Below are 14,467 nucleotides of genomic sequence, written 5' to 3' on the forward strand. Positions count from 1 at the left end.
CTGTATTTTTATTAAATGGTTACACTGTTTTGTGTTGTATTGACAAACACAATACCATGCTGTTTCAAATAGAGTCTCCTAGATGTTTAGCTTTTGAAAAATGTGGCTTGGTCATCCTGTGTCTGCAAGTCCGTGTTTTGTACTTGAGAATTGATAGCATAACATCTTTTTTGAGTGTGTAGGTACAAGGTTTGGTCAGAGTTTTTAGTGGTTGTATTATTGCCAGTCGGATGTACCATGATTTAGGAATATGTTTCCTTCAGGAAGTGTTTTTACAAGTAGGAAAGTCATACCACATTATAGCCTAAGCCTGCTGACAGTTTCACTATTCTCAAATTTATTTATCTACCTACCTACCTGCTTACCTACCTATCTATTCTTTTACTTGGTGGAATCCTCTTATTTGAGGTCCCTATTTGTAAAGTTAAACATTGTATCCTGGCCATCTTTTCACATTGCCCATGTTCTTCCTCTGTTACAGTCACAACCTCCTTTCACTTCTCTGTCCGGTACACTTTGTTCTGCTCCCTTGTCTCTGTCTCCTTTGTTACCACTCTGGTCCAGGCCCCTTCCCCCGCCCCCTGGACTAGACCAATGGGCCCTTAACTGGTCTCCGCTCTTGCCCTCTCTTCTTCACATGGGAGTCTGTTCTCCCCGGCCTCTCGGGCCCAGCTCCCCACACAGCAGACCCCCTGTTCACCCTTCGGGGTCCAGTTCAAACACCCCACACTTTCCCCCCATCTCATTTGGCTACCCGCTTGGTTTCTTTCATAGTGCCGGACATGGTTTGTGTTTACGTATGAAGTTATGAGATTTGTTTAACGTCTGTCTTCCTCCCCAGACCGTGAGACTTCTGAGGGTAGGGCCTGTGTGTCTTCGGTTTAGTGTTCTTTCTTCAGCATCTGGCACATCGTGGTGTTTCAGTTGCTTTTTGCTGAGTGACCAGACTGATAGTTATGTCATCTTTCCCCCAGTAAATCAACCAAAAACACGTAAATATCCTTCTGTTACTGGGGTATTAAATTGCCTCAACATTTTGGGGGGGGGGGATTAGAATAGTAGAATATTAATACTTTGAACAATCGTATGACTGGCCATTTTAAGATACACACTGCCTTAAGGTTTTGTGCACAGAGAATCTATTCATGTTTTTCATCTTGGGCGACATTGCAAGAGGAAATTAAGCCGTCACATAAGTATGTGTCTGTCCACTTGAAAGATTCCGAGCTGCACAGATTCAGGTGACTGAGAAGACTTAGTGAGTGAAAGTTTGAATTTTGGAAGCAACATACTGCCAAAATAAAAAAGCTTAAGAAGCAGATCCTCAAAAATGTTCCTAGAAAATGAAAGCTCTTCAGAGGTCCCAACTGAAAATTGTACATGTAAGGCTAATCTGCAGTCATTCCCGGAAATGATGGTAGCGTCCAAGTTCTTGAGTTGAAGAGGGTGTTTCTCGATCATGGATGGATGTTTTATTATCCAGTTAGCTTATATTATGTGCTAATGATTCATCTTAAGTTAGTTTGTCATTCAGAGGTTTCCAAAATAGGACTTCTTTTTTGGAAAAACCTTTCCAAGTGAAGAGAGTAACTTTTCGCCTGTGTTTTCTTTTCGTTGTCTAAGCCAAGGAGGGTGACACATGGCTAGAAACTACTCAAAGGGACAAAAATGAACCTCTTCGGCCAAATCACTAATATTGACAAATGATTACATGACGTTTCTTCTCAGAATAAATCCAGTCAGATTACCTTTACTTGCGACTCTAGTTGGGTCTGGTAAAACCCTCTTGCGTCTGAACTTTGCGAGAGCTGAGATTCATTCTAATTCATCGTTTTTCACCTCTCCCTTAAGGTGAACGAACCATTTTTAGAAGCAAAAGACAAATTTGGAATGATACCTTTCCATAATCTGTGCCCTGAAAGAAATCTTGCCTTGAGCGTCTTGTTTGTTTTCTATGTTGCTTTCTCATACCCAGCAGTCACATGGTGTCTTACTTACTTTTAATAGTAGGTGTTCGGTAAGAGAAACGTGCCCGCTGGTTGTTTGTTTTTGTTGGTGGTGTTGTTGTTTTATGTTATAGTTTGAAATGTAAATTTTAGGGCAGGGCTGTGTTTAGATTGTGTCCACAGATTGAGGCCTAAGACACATTTGCCACACTCAACGCTTGATTGTACAGAGCTCAACCAAAGAAGCGTTTAGACTGTTGCGGTAGAAAGCACATGTCCGGGCGCAGTGCACGGGTGTTCCCGAAATGCGCACACCTTTCCTTTGCCTCAGTCTTTTTGTAACTGTCTCAGAAACAGCCAGGACTCTGACATTTGTCTCGAAGCTAGCTGGCCGGCCATCGCTGTCCAAGAATTTGGAGAATGTCCTGTATGTGAAGCCTCATGCCTCGGTGCTGGGAGAGTGCTAAGAGTACACGCCTGCCTCAGGTGCTGGGAGAGGGCTAAGAGTATATGCCTGCCTCAGGAATGTAGGCGTTCAGTTGTGAGATCTGGTTCCGTGGTACTTTGCTGTTCTCTTAAGTTGGTTTTTGTTTTTTTTTTTTTTTTATGTTTTTATTTACCTTTGAGAGAGAGACAGAGAGAGAGCACGAGCTGGGGAGGGGCAGACACAGAATCGGAAGCAGGCTCCGGGCTCCGAGCTGTCAGCACAGAGCCCGACATGGGGCTCGATCCCACGAACCCCACGGTCATGACCCGAGCTGAAGTGTGATGCTTAACCGACTGAGCCACCCAGGCGCCCCTTTGCTGTTCTCTTAAAACCGTTTGTCTAATGTTTGATAGTTTTACACGTTATTATAAGGGAAATAGGGAATATTGGCTTTCCACCTGACCACTTAATATTGACTGCTTTCTCTTGTCGTTTTAACTGTTTCCGCTCGTCTCAGTTATCCAGGCCTTTGCTTCACCGGCTAATCTCAAGTCTTGGTGTTGATTTGTGAGTTTATGTAGGTCCCCCTGTTAGGAGGTGTGGGCCCCTTTGTTACATTTCTTCCCTAGCCATTTTCATTTTACTTTTATTGTTTTTTATATAACACTTCTGTATTTTCATGTAGTTAAATCTGTGGTTCTTTTCCTTGGTTTCTTTGATTTTTTTTTTTTCCTAAAAATTTGATCACTAATTACTTCGTTTTCTTTTTAAATTTAAAAATTGTCTAGCTCTTCATGCTACCTAGATTTCTTTTGGCTTAACATACAAGGCAAAATATATTTTTCCTCCTCTTCTTACTAGCTAATCACCATTTACAAAACAATGCTTCCATTTTTCCTCATCCTGATGATGCCTGGCTTTATCACAGAGTGTTGTCTTCTGTGTCCCAGGGTCTTTTTCTTTGTTTTCTCTTGGTCTGGATTCCTCTTTTTGTATGAGTAAATACCATTTCATTTCTTGCTTTGTAAGTTACTACCTGCTAAAGTCAGGACTTCACTTCCTCTGGTTCTGGTGTCCCATGGAATCTTCTTCCTCTTCTTTTTTTTTTTTTTTTAATTTATTTTTATTTATTTTGAGAGAGAGAGACAGTGCAAGGTGGGTGGGGGCAGAGAGCGAGGCAGACACAGAATCCCAAGCAGGCTTCCTGCTGCCAGTGCAGAGTGCGACATAGAGCTTGAACTCACGAAACTGTGAGATTGTGACCTGAGCCAAAACCAAGAATGGACGCTTAACCGACTGAGCCATGATTCAGGTGTCCCTAGAATCTTCTTTTAAATCCATCCGTGCATCTTGCTGGATTTTGGTTGTAATTGTATTAAAGGTATAAATTGACTTAGAGGTGAGGGCCACGTTCACAATATTTGGCTTCCCTTTTTCTAAAAGGATCACAGCATGATTATTCATTTATTCAAACCTTTTTGTTTTTTATAATAGGCCTTAGGCATTCCTCATTAATGTTTAATCATTTCTGAGTGCTGAGTGATTGATGACTTGTGGGCCAGCAGTCTGTGTGTGTTTCAGGATTTGGAGGGAAACCAGTCTCATACAGTTCTCCACTCTCCCCAGACCGCAAAGCCTCTTCGAACCATTTCACACTTGATCTTGGCAGGCAGGCTTTCTTCTTTTGCCCAAAGAAAATTTGGTAGAAGGGTCAGTGTTTTTAAGTTGCTTACTTGATTTTTTTCCCATCTTATGATTATTTCGTTATTTGCTGTAAGACTGTTCTGGTACAATGTTGTTATAGTTTGCTTTGATTCAGTGACTTTCTGAAAAGAAAATTAGCAACCAGTTTTGATCCTGGTTTTCATTTGGCCTCTACAAAAGGGATGCAGCATCGGTGAGTGGGGGAACCCGTGGCCTGGGCGCCCGCACTGCCTGGTCCTTACCTTTTGTCCGCCACGGACGGGATCTGTAAACTTGAACAAAACATTTAACTTTTCTTTGAGTTTGTCTAACTGATATTGGAGAAGGTGAGGAGAAGAGTAAAGCATGCTTTATAAGGCCACGTCATGTGTGCGACACCTTGTGAGTAAGATCATAGTCCTAATGTCTGTAGTAGCTTCATGAGAAAGCCAGCTGGTGGAAAGGGCTCAAAATAAGTATTGGGTCTGTTTCCTCTGCTGATACCTCCACCAGGTATCGTGTACCCTGACTGACTAATGAACGGACAGGCCTTCCTTTGCTTGTAGCTTCTCCTTGAGCGGCCTGGTGTTCTCCCTGTGGGAGTGACTACAGCCCTCTCCCACCAGGATTTGAGTTGCTTTGTTCAGATAGTATTTCGATCGAGTGTCTTGAGGCCAGGGTTTTGTCCTCCCCTCCTCCAGCTTCAGCACCCTGCTTGACCAGTATTGTCGTGGAAAGGTTGAACGAATGGCTCTAATACAGGGCACTGTACCTTGAAATCGCTCAAGTGAGTGATTTGAACAATGAGATGTGAAGTCACCTTGGGCCCCTCCCCCCACCTCTCCTCATGCCTAGACTTTTGGGTTCCTGAGACCAGGGTGTAGGCAGTGGTCACAGCTGGACTGGGTGCACCCCTGCCTGATGCATTCTTCGTAATTACGCTTTCTTTCCACTGACTTTTCACAGTCCCCTGACACATGAATTGAACTGAAATTCACATGGTACTTAAATGTTACCTTGAGAATACACTAAACCATGAATTTAGGATGTCCTTTCTACTTTCTTCTGCCACCGTTCGGAATTCCTAAACATATATGACTAGGGAACCTTTGGGAAATAACTGTTGTAATGAATTTTTTTACAGAGGAATTTATTAAAGGAAGGGTTTTTTTTTGTTCATTTTTCAGAGAGAGAGAGAGCGCATGAATGCACAAGCAGGGGAGGGGCAGAGAGAGAGGGAGACACAGAATCTGGAGCAGGCTCCAGGCTCTGAGCTGTCAGCATAGAGCCTGATGGGGGATTCGAACCCAAAAACCATGAGATCATGACCTGAGCTGAAGTCGGACGCTTAATGCAACTGAACCACCCAGGTGCTCCATATTAGAGTAAGGACTTCAAATTCCAGTGTAGGGTCCCTCTACTCCACCAGGTGGCGTCGGATTAAGCTGTGATTTGCTGGTTGAATTGGGTCAAGGCACAGAAAAAATGGTCTCCTCCATATCCTTATTCATGAATAAAGCTAATTTTTTTGGAGCACTTTTCTGTTAGATTCTGAAATTTTATACAACATCAAGAAGTCTGAAGGGTAGGGTTTTCTTATTCTGTGACAGATATTCTCAAAGGTATAGAAAAAACGAGGGACTGATTTCTTAGGCAGCGTTGATTCTGAGATTCCTTTTTTTTCCTGGGTTCCTGGGTCTTGGGAGTTTGGATCAGGCATTGGGTTTAACGATTCTCGTGAATGAAACAGGTTCTAGGGTCAGTTGGATTTCTTGGATGATCTCATTCATTGTCACTGTCCTCACTCATAGAGGGAAATCTTTTCCTAAGTATCGCCCTGTGTTCTGAGGCCCTCTGGGTACCGATTAGTGCACGTTAGAATAAGCGTGTTAGAAATTCCATACTTTTTGTTCCTGTACTTAAAACTGCTTTTTTTCTTAGGTGCCGTTATTTTAGCAAGGATGTCATTCTATTTCACAGGAGATGCTTTTATTCCCATTCTGACTTCTCTCTTAAGCCTTGTAAATGCTTCTGGGTAAGAATTAAGGCCAAAAGCAGACCTCCCCGCACTCTAAGGTTCAGAAGCATGACTAACTCAACAGACATTTGAGATCTGTGCTCCAAGTGTAAAGATGAATAAATCCAGTACCAGTCAGTACCGCCAGATAGTGTGGTGGGCAGGTAGGGTCGCCTACAGTGTGAGTCCAGGGATGGGTCTGTGACAGGTTGTTGGAGTGTGGAGGCAGGACATCCACATCAGGTCACGGAAAGCTGCTCAGAGGGGATGGTGCTGGGGCGGGAAGGGTTTCCCAGGAGAGTGAGTTGTCAGCCTTCAGGTGAGTGTGTTGGAAACTAGAGAGAAGATGGAGGGGTGGGGGAAAGCAGAAGGTGTGCAGGAAGCTGAGGAGCAAGTTTGGTCACATCTGTAGTTGTTTTGATTCCTTGAACCCATATAGGAATATAGCTATTTTGATTTTTTGAATTCCTTATATTTTAAAAATAGCATCATATTCATTTTCTAATTGTTTTCTGATGTGTTCTACCTTTTGAAGGTTGTCCTGTTTCTGCCTATTTGAAGGTATATGTGTGTGTGTGTGTGTGTGTGCGAAAGAGAGAGAGAATCCTATTTCTTCAAGGTTTTGGTTTGCTTGTTTGATGTTTTTTGTTTTTGAAGCTGGAGTAAGACTCCAAAGAACCAAAAACATTAAAATCTTGAAAAACTCTCAGGGATCCTCTGTAATGAAGTCACAAGCTTATAGCGAAATAACTCAGTGCAGACAAACCCATTTGCAGTCTCTACTTGACCACTTTTGATGTAAAGTTGAGTAGGTAAGCTGATGCTGGGCTGAGCCCTTCCCTGAGTCAAGCCCTTTGTCTGGATGAGCCAGTCTTCACTGCCAGTCTCTGAAGGAGGAGCTGTGACTGTCTCAGGTGGGGGACAGGCCCTCAGGAGGTTGTTAACGCCCTGGAGGCCACTGCGGTGGGCAGAATAATGCCCCCCCCAAGGATACCCACGCCGTAATCACCACGGCCTGTGAGTATGGTACCTTACTTGGCAAGCAGGAACCCAAGTTGCTGGTCAGCTGACCTGGATTATCTGGATTATCTGAGTGGGCCCAGTGTAATCAAGAGGATCCTTGAAATTGGAATTGAGAAGCAGGGGCACCTGGCTGGCTCAGTCGGTTAAGTGTCCGACTCTGGGTCTCGGGTCAGGTCCTGAACTTGCAGTTTGTGAGTTTGAGCTCCACGTCGGACTCTGTGCTGACAGTGCAGAACCTGCTTGGCATTCTCTCCCTCCCCGCGCCCGCCCTAAACCGCTCTCTCTCAAATAAATGAACTTAAAAAAAAGTTGGAATTGAGAGCCAAAGAATAGTGTCAAAGTGATGCAATTTGAGAAGGACTTGTCCTGCCGCCCCTGACTTTGAAGCTGGGAGGGGCCGCGAGCCAAGGAGCGCAGGGGGTCCACCGGAAGCTGGAGAGGGCAGGACCTGGGTTCTCCTCCCCTGGAGCCTCCCGAAGGAGCATGCCCTGCTGACCCCGTGATGTTAGGCCAGTGAGGCCCGTTTTGGAGGTTCTGGCCTCCAGAACCGTGAGATTAATTTGTGTCCTTTTATGTCTTTTAATCTCCTGAATCTGTGCAACTTTGTTACGGTGGAGGGAGCTGACTCAGTCACGAAGCAGTGCACGGGGAGCCGAGGTAGGAAGCCAGGATCCCCTTCCTCCCATTTACTGTCGTGCTGTCCTGGGATGAGGAGAATGACCCAGTATGGTGTTTCCCGCCTCCTGGCCTTTGCCCCTGACGCTGCTTTACTGGAAGCCCTTTCCCTAGTTAACATCCGCCTTTCTGGTTTCTCCAGGCCTACCTCAAGGCCTTGTGGCATTTATAAACACTGCCTTGCTAGCGTTACGTCTGGCACGTTAGGGACATGGAATGGAGACGTGCATCCCACCAACCCCCTTCCTGGACCTCGTGCTGCACTAGTTGGCCGTGTTCCCACTCAGCAGCTGGCATTGTTTTCTAATGTTCCCTTGAGCTTTCTTAGTGTCTTCCCAGCACAAAGTTCCCATAGGCCCAGACTGAGCCTCCTCATAAGTCATTTTAGTGGCAGGTGCCCTGTGGGACCACAGACTACCCGGTCCTTCCTTCCAGCTGGTCTTCCATCTGTAAGATGCCCTGGTTGCATTGGACCTTGGCCTGTTTTTGGAAGCTTGGGAGCTAAGAATTGTTTTTATATCGGGGAAGGGTTGTTGGTGAGAAAAAAAATAAAAGGAGGTGTGACCCCTAACTAAGAGCAGCCTAAATGGGGTTGGAGGAGGGATTTGTAACCGAGTGGGTTTCTTTTGTGAAGTCCTTCCTTCTCTGAAGGTGTAAAAACAGAAAGGAATTTAAGCGCAGTACGCACAAGGAAAGTGTTTGAATTGATCGTTGTAATGTGCTTTGGTTAAATGGGGACGGAGGGGGTGCGGGTGTCAGTTCATGTGTATCGCTGCATTTTGTGCTCCCCTGAATGCATTTGGAGGTACATTTCTGTCCTCCCTAATTCAAGAGAAAGTAGAAGTCCCAGCGAAAGAGTTCCGTATCTACTTAGCACTCAGCAGTGTCATGGCAAGCCCCGGAATGCGCGTGTTGTCGTCTCGGGCACCCAGTGCCAGATTAATTTCTAGATGATTGCTTTGTGCCTCATACTGACTTTTGAAAATACACACATCTCGAAGTGACATTTCTAGGGACAAAATGCAAGTAATAGCTTCAGTTCGTTATGTTGAAAACAAACATTTCTGTGATCTGTTACATTTCTTTGAAGGTTTTTTGCATCTGGATGAATGTTTTATTGGAAATGTGGGAAATCATCCATTGAAAAATTATGAATCACTGTGTAAATGCCGAATAACGGGAGGGGAGTAGTTATTCCTTTTAATACAATCCCATTTCCCTTTTTTGTGCCTTGTCTAAAACCTTGGAAAGGAGACTGGGAAAGCAGAAGGTAATAGAAATGGCAAAGTATGGAGTAAAATGAGGATCGTTCCCAGGGTGGAAGGTTCCGTGATGCAGGTTTGCCTTTTGGGATGTCACTGTTGCCCAGAATACAGACAGGAGAGCTGTTTTCCCAGGGGGTCTGTGGCCTCCTAACTATGCTGGTGAAAAGACTTGATCCAGTGGGATTAAAGTATCATGCTTTACTTGTTAGCAGTTCTCTTTAGGAGTATTTTTCTTGACCTGATACTATGTTTCGCTCCACGATCCCTGACAGATTAGTTCACACGGATGCCCGTCCTGATGTTAAAGTTTCTGCACTGCTCAGCTCCAGTGTTTCTGCGCGTTCTTTCAGTGTATCTTTGGGGGCCTTACTCTGCAGTGCACCAGGTGCTGTTAGCTCTAGGCTTCTGAGAGAATTTCACAAGCTCAGTGGTTTTATACCTAGAGTCAAGATCTGGAGACCCACCTTTTCCTTCCTGAAGGAGAGATAGGGACACACACTATTAAAAATGAAAATAATTGGGGCATCTGGGTGACTCGGTGAAATGTCCGATTCTTGATTTCGGCTCAGGTTTGTGGGTTCGAGCCGTGCATCGGGTTCTGCCCTGACAGTGTGAAGCCTTCTTGGGCTTCTCCCTCTGCCTCTGATTCTCTCTCACTCACTCAAGAATAAATAAACTTAACAAAGTTTAAAAGTAATCATTCTCTTCTGTTGGAGGGGTTTTTGTGGGGAAAAAAGTGTGAGAAACATTCTTAGGTCTCCTTCCCAGATCATTGCCCATCATTAAGACTTACTGGCTAAGGGCGCCAGGGTGGCTCAGTCGGTTGAGTGTCTGACTCTTGATTTTGACTCAGGCCATGATCCCAGGGTCATTGGGATAGAGCCCTGTGTCAGGCTTTGTGCTGAGCGTGGACCCTGCTTAAGATTCTCTCTCTCCCCCTCCCTCCGTCTCCCCCACTTACATGCATGCGCTCACTCTCTAAAAAAAAAAAAAAAAAGACTTACTGGCTGCTAGATTTATTATCTCAGCCTAATTTTCTTCCTGAGTTTATATCTCACTTTTTCATGATTACCACTGTGGCATAGTCCAATAGAAATGGAACATAAACCACATAGATATTTTTAAATTTACTTGTGGCTGCATTAAAAGTTAAGAAGAGGGGCACCTAGGTGGCTCAGTCAGTTAAGTTAGGTGGCCAGCTTCTGCTCAGGTCATGATCTCGCAGTTCATGGGTTTGAGCCCCGTCAGGCTCTGTGCAGACAGCTTGGAGTCTGGAGCCTGCTTTGAATTCTGTGTCTCTGCCCTTCTCCCCCTCATGCTCTGTTTCTCTCTGTTTCTCAAAAAATGAAGAAAAACATTTAAAAAATTTTTTTAAGTTAAGAAACTGGTAAAAATAACTTCTATCTATAAAATAATACATTTTGTTTAGCCCAGTGTATTCAGGTTATTGCCATTTCAACAGGCGGTCAGTGTAAAAACTATTGAGATATTTTATAGATATTTTTTGAACCAAGTCTCTTATGCTTTTACACTTAACAGCATGTCTCAATTCAGGTGCTGAATTTTCATTGGAAACACCTGATCTGTGTTTCGATTATGTAAAAATTACAGTGGAAAAAGAGGTATATCCTCAAGCTGTTTTATATATACTTCAGAGTTGTCCAGGGACTGAGTTGAGTGTCGCTTTAAAATTAATTACGATCAAGTAGAGATAAAAATTGAGTCCCTTACTTGCTCATATTTCAAGTGCTTGTTAGCGTAGCGGCTCCCATATAGGACTGTGCAGCTGTGGACAGAGGCCTCTGACCCCAGTGTCCCAGCGTGACGCAAATTTTTCTTGAACTACTGAGTCCCCTGCAAGCACATCCCCGAGGTAAATGTGTCAGATTTGTGCTCCCGGCTACCTGTCATTGCTGAGTGTGAGTTGTATAATGTTCCTTCAGGCAAATGTATTATTAATTTTGAAGCCATCAAAACTCTGTCCTCTTTGCTAACAAAAGAAACTATTGTTACTCTTTCTGGAATGGTTGAGAGTTTTAACATTTTTGCCTCCACGAGGTAGTTCTTGCCTCGGTGTGTGTGTGCTTTACCCCAGTACCAAACCGAAGTTTTAATATTAAAAATTGAATTTAAGTCATGTGGTTTTAAGTAAAATAAAGTACTTTGATGTTAAAACAGTATGCAAAAGCCCCAAAACAAAAATCTTGATGTAAACCAGAGATCCCAAATGAGCCAGATGGATCTGAGTAGAAACCAGATGGACTTTCAGATTCTCGCATCCTCAGCGCGTCCTCGGTGGCTGACGCGAGGTAAATGGTGACCGTGGAAGATGGAAGGCACAAGAAGGTCAGCAGAAGCCATTCTAGGGGGGAGTAGTGGGGGAAGCAGGGGTGGAGCTTTGCATCAGCGGCACAGAAGCAGCCCAGCCTCAGAAGATCACAAGGGCGGTTTGCCTAAGCGCCAAAAGTAGAGGCCCGATGATCGGATCCAAGTGAGACCATTTGGTACCGAGTGCACGCGAACCGTGATGTGGCACAGGGGGCCCAGATGCTGGCCGTGTGTGCTGTGGGCCTCGCAGCCGAGGGACCCGGGGCCAGGGGCTCAGCGCCTTTTGTAGCAAGCGACGGATGCGTATCGCCGGTCTTCACGCGGTGGTCACCTTGACCCGCGTAGTTGCCTGAGGGACCGGCTGCAGGAACTGCTCAGCGACCACTGCTTTTGCCCAGACGTTCTTTCCTGGTCTTGCTGTATCTTGCAGTGGTCTCTGTGACACCTTTCACTGGGTGGTGAAGAGACTTTACATTTTTAAAAATTAATTGAATATGATCATGTCTGTCATTGTTTGACCTTTTGGTGGAGGAGGGGAGAGCATTATTCTGAATTTATTTACTTAAGTTTTTTTATGTTTATTTATTTTGAGAGAGAGCGTGCATATGTGCAAGCAAGCAGGGGAGGGGCAGGGAGAGAGGGAGAGAGAATCCCAAGCAGGCTCCATGCTGTCATCACAGAGCCCAACTTTGGGCTCGATCCCCTGAACTGTGAGATATGACCTGGGTCAAAGTCAGACATTTCACCGACTGAACCACCTCGGAACCCCTGAAATTACTCACTTTATAAATGACAGAGATTCCCTACTGTAGAAAGCCTTGGAGCCCTGCTTAACAGAAAATGTTCTGGGCATAGAGATAAGAAGTGTTATTTTTTTGTGTCTTTCTTACGCTATAAACTTCCCCTGCTAATTCAAGTACTCCTTGTACACATGAGAGTGCAAATTTAAGCTGCTTCTTCTAGCAAGATTTCCGCTATATGCAGGAACTTAAAATAGATGTGTGATTTTCGTAGATCTCTCTATGTGTGAAAAATAAAATTTTGAAATTGTGATATGTTTGGACGTGCGAGAATCTGCTGTGTGCAGGCAGGCTGTCCATTCTTTTTAGTGCAGTTAAACAGGTTTTTGAATGGGCCTTTTCAGCTTACAGGGCAGGCTGTCCCTTATTATTCCTCTGCTCCAATAAACCATGTTGCTGACATTGGCAGACTTTCACATGAACTTCGTCACTGGCTGCCTCCTTCCTTTCCTTCTTGTCTTCTTAGCTGTGGGCATCCACCAAGATTTAGCCTTCTCCTAGAGGGTGGCGTCTTCCATCAGTTCATACCCTCTCTTACATCCTGCTTTTTCTTCTGACAGATTGGCATCTGAACTTACCTGCTGTGCCATTTTTTAAAATTCTGATTTTGAGCCAATTTTGTACTTGCAGAAAAGTTGCAGAAATAGGACAGGGAGTTCCTCAAATCTCTACCTTCACCTCGCTTCCCCCATTGTTCACATATTATGTAACCATTTGTTATAAAGGTGCTTGGGCCAGAATTAAGAACGTAAAATTGGTATGGTTATTATTATTATTATTATTATATTTTTTTATTCAAAACAAATGTTTAATGTTTATTTTTGAGAAAGAGAACGTGCGCAAGCAGGGGAGGGGCAGAGACAGAGGGAGACACAGACTCCGAAAGTAGGCTCCAGGCTCTGAGCTGTCAGCGTAGAGCCCGACACGGGGCTCGAGCCCACAAACCATGAGATCCTGACCTGAGCCGAAGTCCAACACTTAGCCGACTGAGCCACCCAGGCCACCCAGTATCATTGACCGAACCGCAAAGCTCATTTGCATTTTTCCCATGTTTTCACTGATGTTTCTTTTCTGTTCCAGTATCCAGTCTTGGATCCCACATCACTTTTAATTCTTTTTTCTCCATCTCCTCCAACCTGTGACATCTCCTTAGTCTTTCCTTGTCTTGTATGACCTTGACACTTTTCAGGGATAGTGGTCATTGTTTATTTTGTTGCTCAGATAGTTGCAGGTTCCACCTTTAGGAGTGTCTTGGGTTCGCTCCTGTGTCCTTTGAACAAGTTTCATCCTTTTTATGAGCACATCTTTATTGTGACACAAAACGTTTCGATCTCCTTTTGTACTCTCCTTGCCTCAGCTCTGGAATTGGCTTCTTCTCCAGGGAGCCCTGGTTTCTTTTATCGAAGAATGGCGTTTAGAAACCAAGATCTGGGCGTTGGGTGTGCTCTTTGGTATGAGGTGTCATAACTTTTAGGCCTTTTCAGCAGGTAGAGCTAGGACATCTATGTATTTATACCCACACGTATGTATATGTTTGTAGTTCTGTTTCTGTTACGTGTGTGTGCGCGCACGCATGTATGTGTGAAAAGCTGTAAGTTTATCAAAATTCCTTCTGATTCCAGTCTCACACCAGAGTAGAGCGCTCTTCCGTTAATGTCGAACTTCGTCCACCCACCCTGAGAATCCTGGCTCTCGTCGTCTTTAGATTTGCAGTGCTTGGTCGGGACACTGTTTCAGTGACTCACTTCTTAACTCTCCACCCCTACCCCCTCCACCGTGGAGTGGCAGTTACGTTTCTTTGTTAGTGCTTGTATTCCACATTGGGCTCCCGCACCTAGTGGTCGATTTAATGATTTTCGTTTCTGAGGATGTGAAGGGTGAACCATGCTCTGGTTCCAAGGGTCTGATACACAAAGGTCTCTGAGCAGGACCAGGCTGCCTCACCCCTGTTCTCCAGAACCCGTTTCCTTTCCTTTCCCGTCCTGGCCCCCCTTCCTTCCACACATAACCAATCTCTGTCACTTGTGACTTATTCTTCTGGTGTTTCTTTGGTTTTGTGCCGTTTTATGTTTTTGTTATTATTTTTTAATGTTTGTTTATTTTTTAGAGAGAGTGCATGTGCAAGTGGGGGAGGGGCAGAGAGGGAGGGACAGGATCTGAAGCAGGCTCTGCACCCACAGCAGAGAGCCTGGCATGGGGCTCGAACTCACAGGCCATGAGATCATGACCTGAGCCGAAGTCGGACGCTCAACCGACTGAGCCACCCAGGCGCCCCGGTTTTGTGCTATTTTAAACTCCTCAGA

At 44.7% G+C, this 14,467-nt stretch overlaps 1 protein-coding gene across 2 annotated transcripts in view; it reads left to right on the forward strand.

Moving 5' to 3' along the window:
* Window positions 1-14,467, forward strand: part of TXNDC11 (thioredoxin domain containing 11) — a 59,730-nt gene that overhangs the window by 24,673 nt on the left and 20,590 nt on the right. The gene's annotated exons all lie outside the window — the stretch shown is intronic.

The sequence above is a fragment of the Panthera leo genome, chromosome E3, assembly GCF_018350215.1.
Source record: "Panthera leo isolate Ple1 chromosome E3, P.leo_Ple1_pat1.1, whole genome shotgun sequence".
NCBI lineage: Eukaryota > Metazoa > Chordata > Mammalia > Carnivora > Felidae > Panthera > Panthera leo.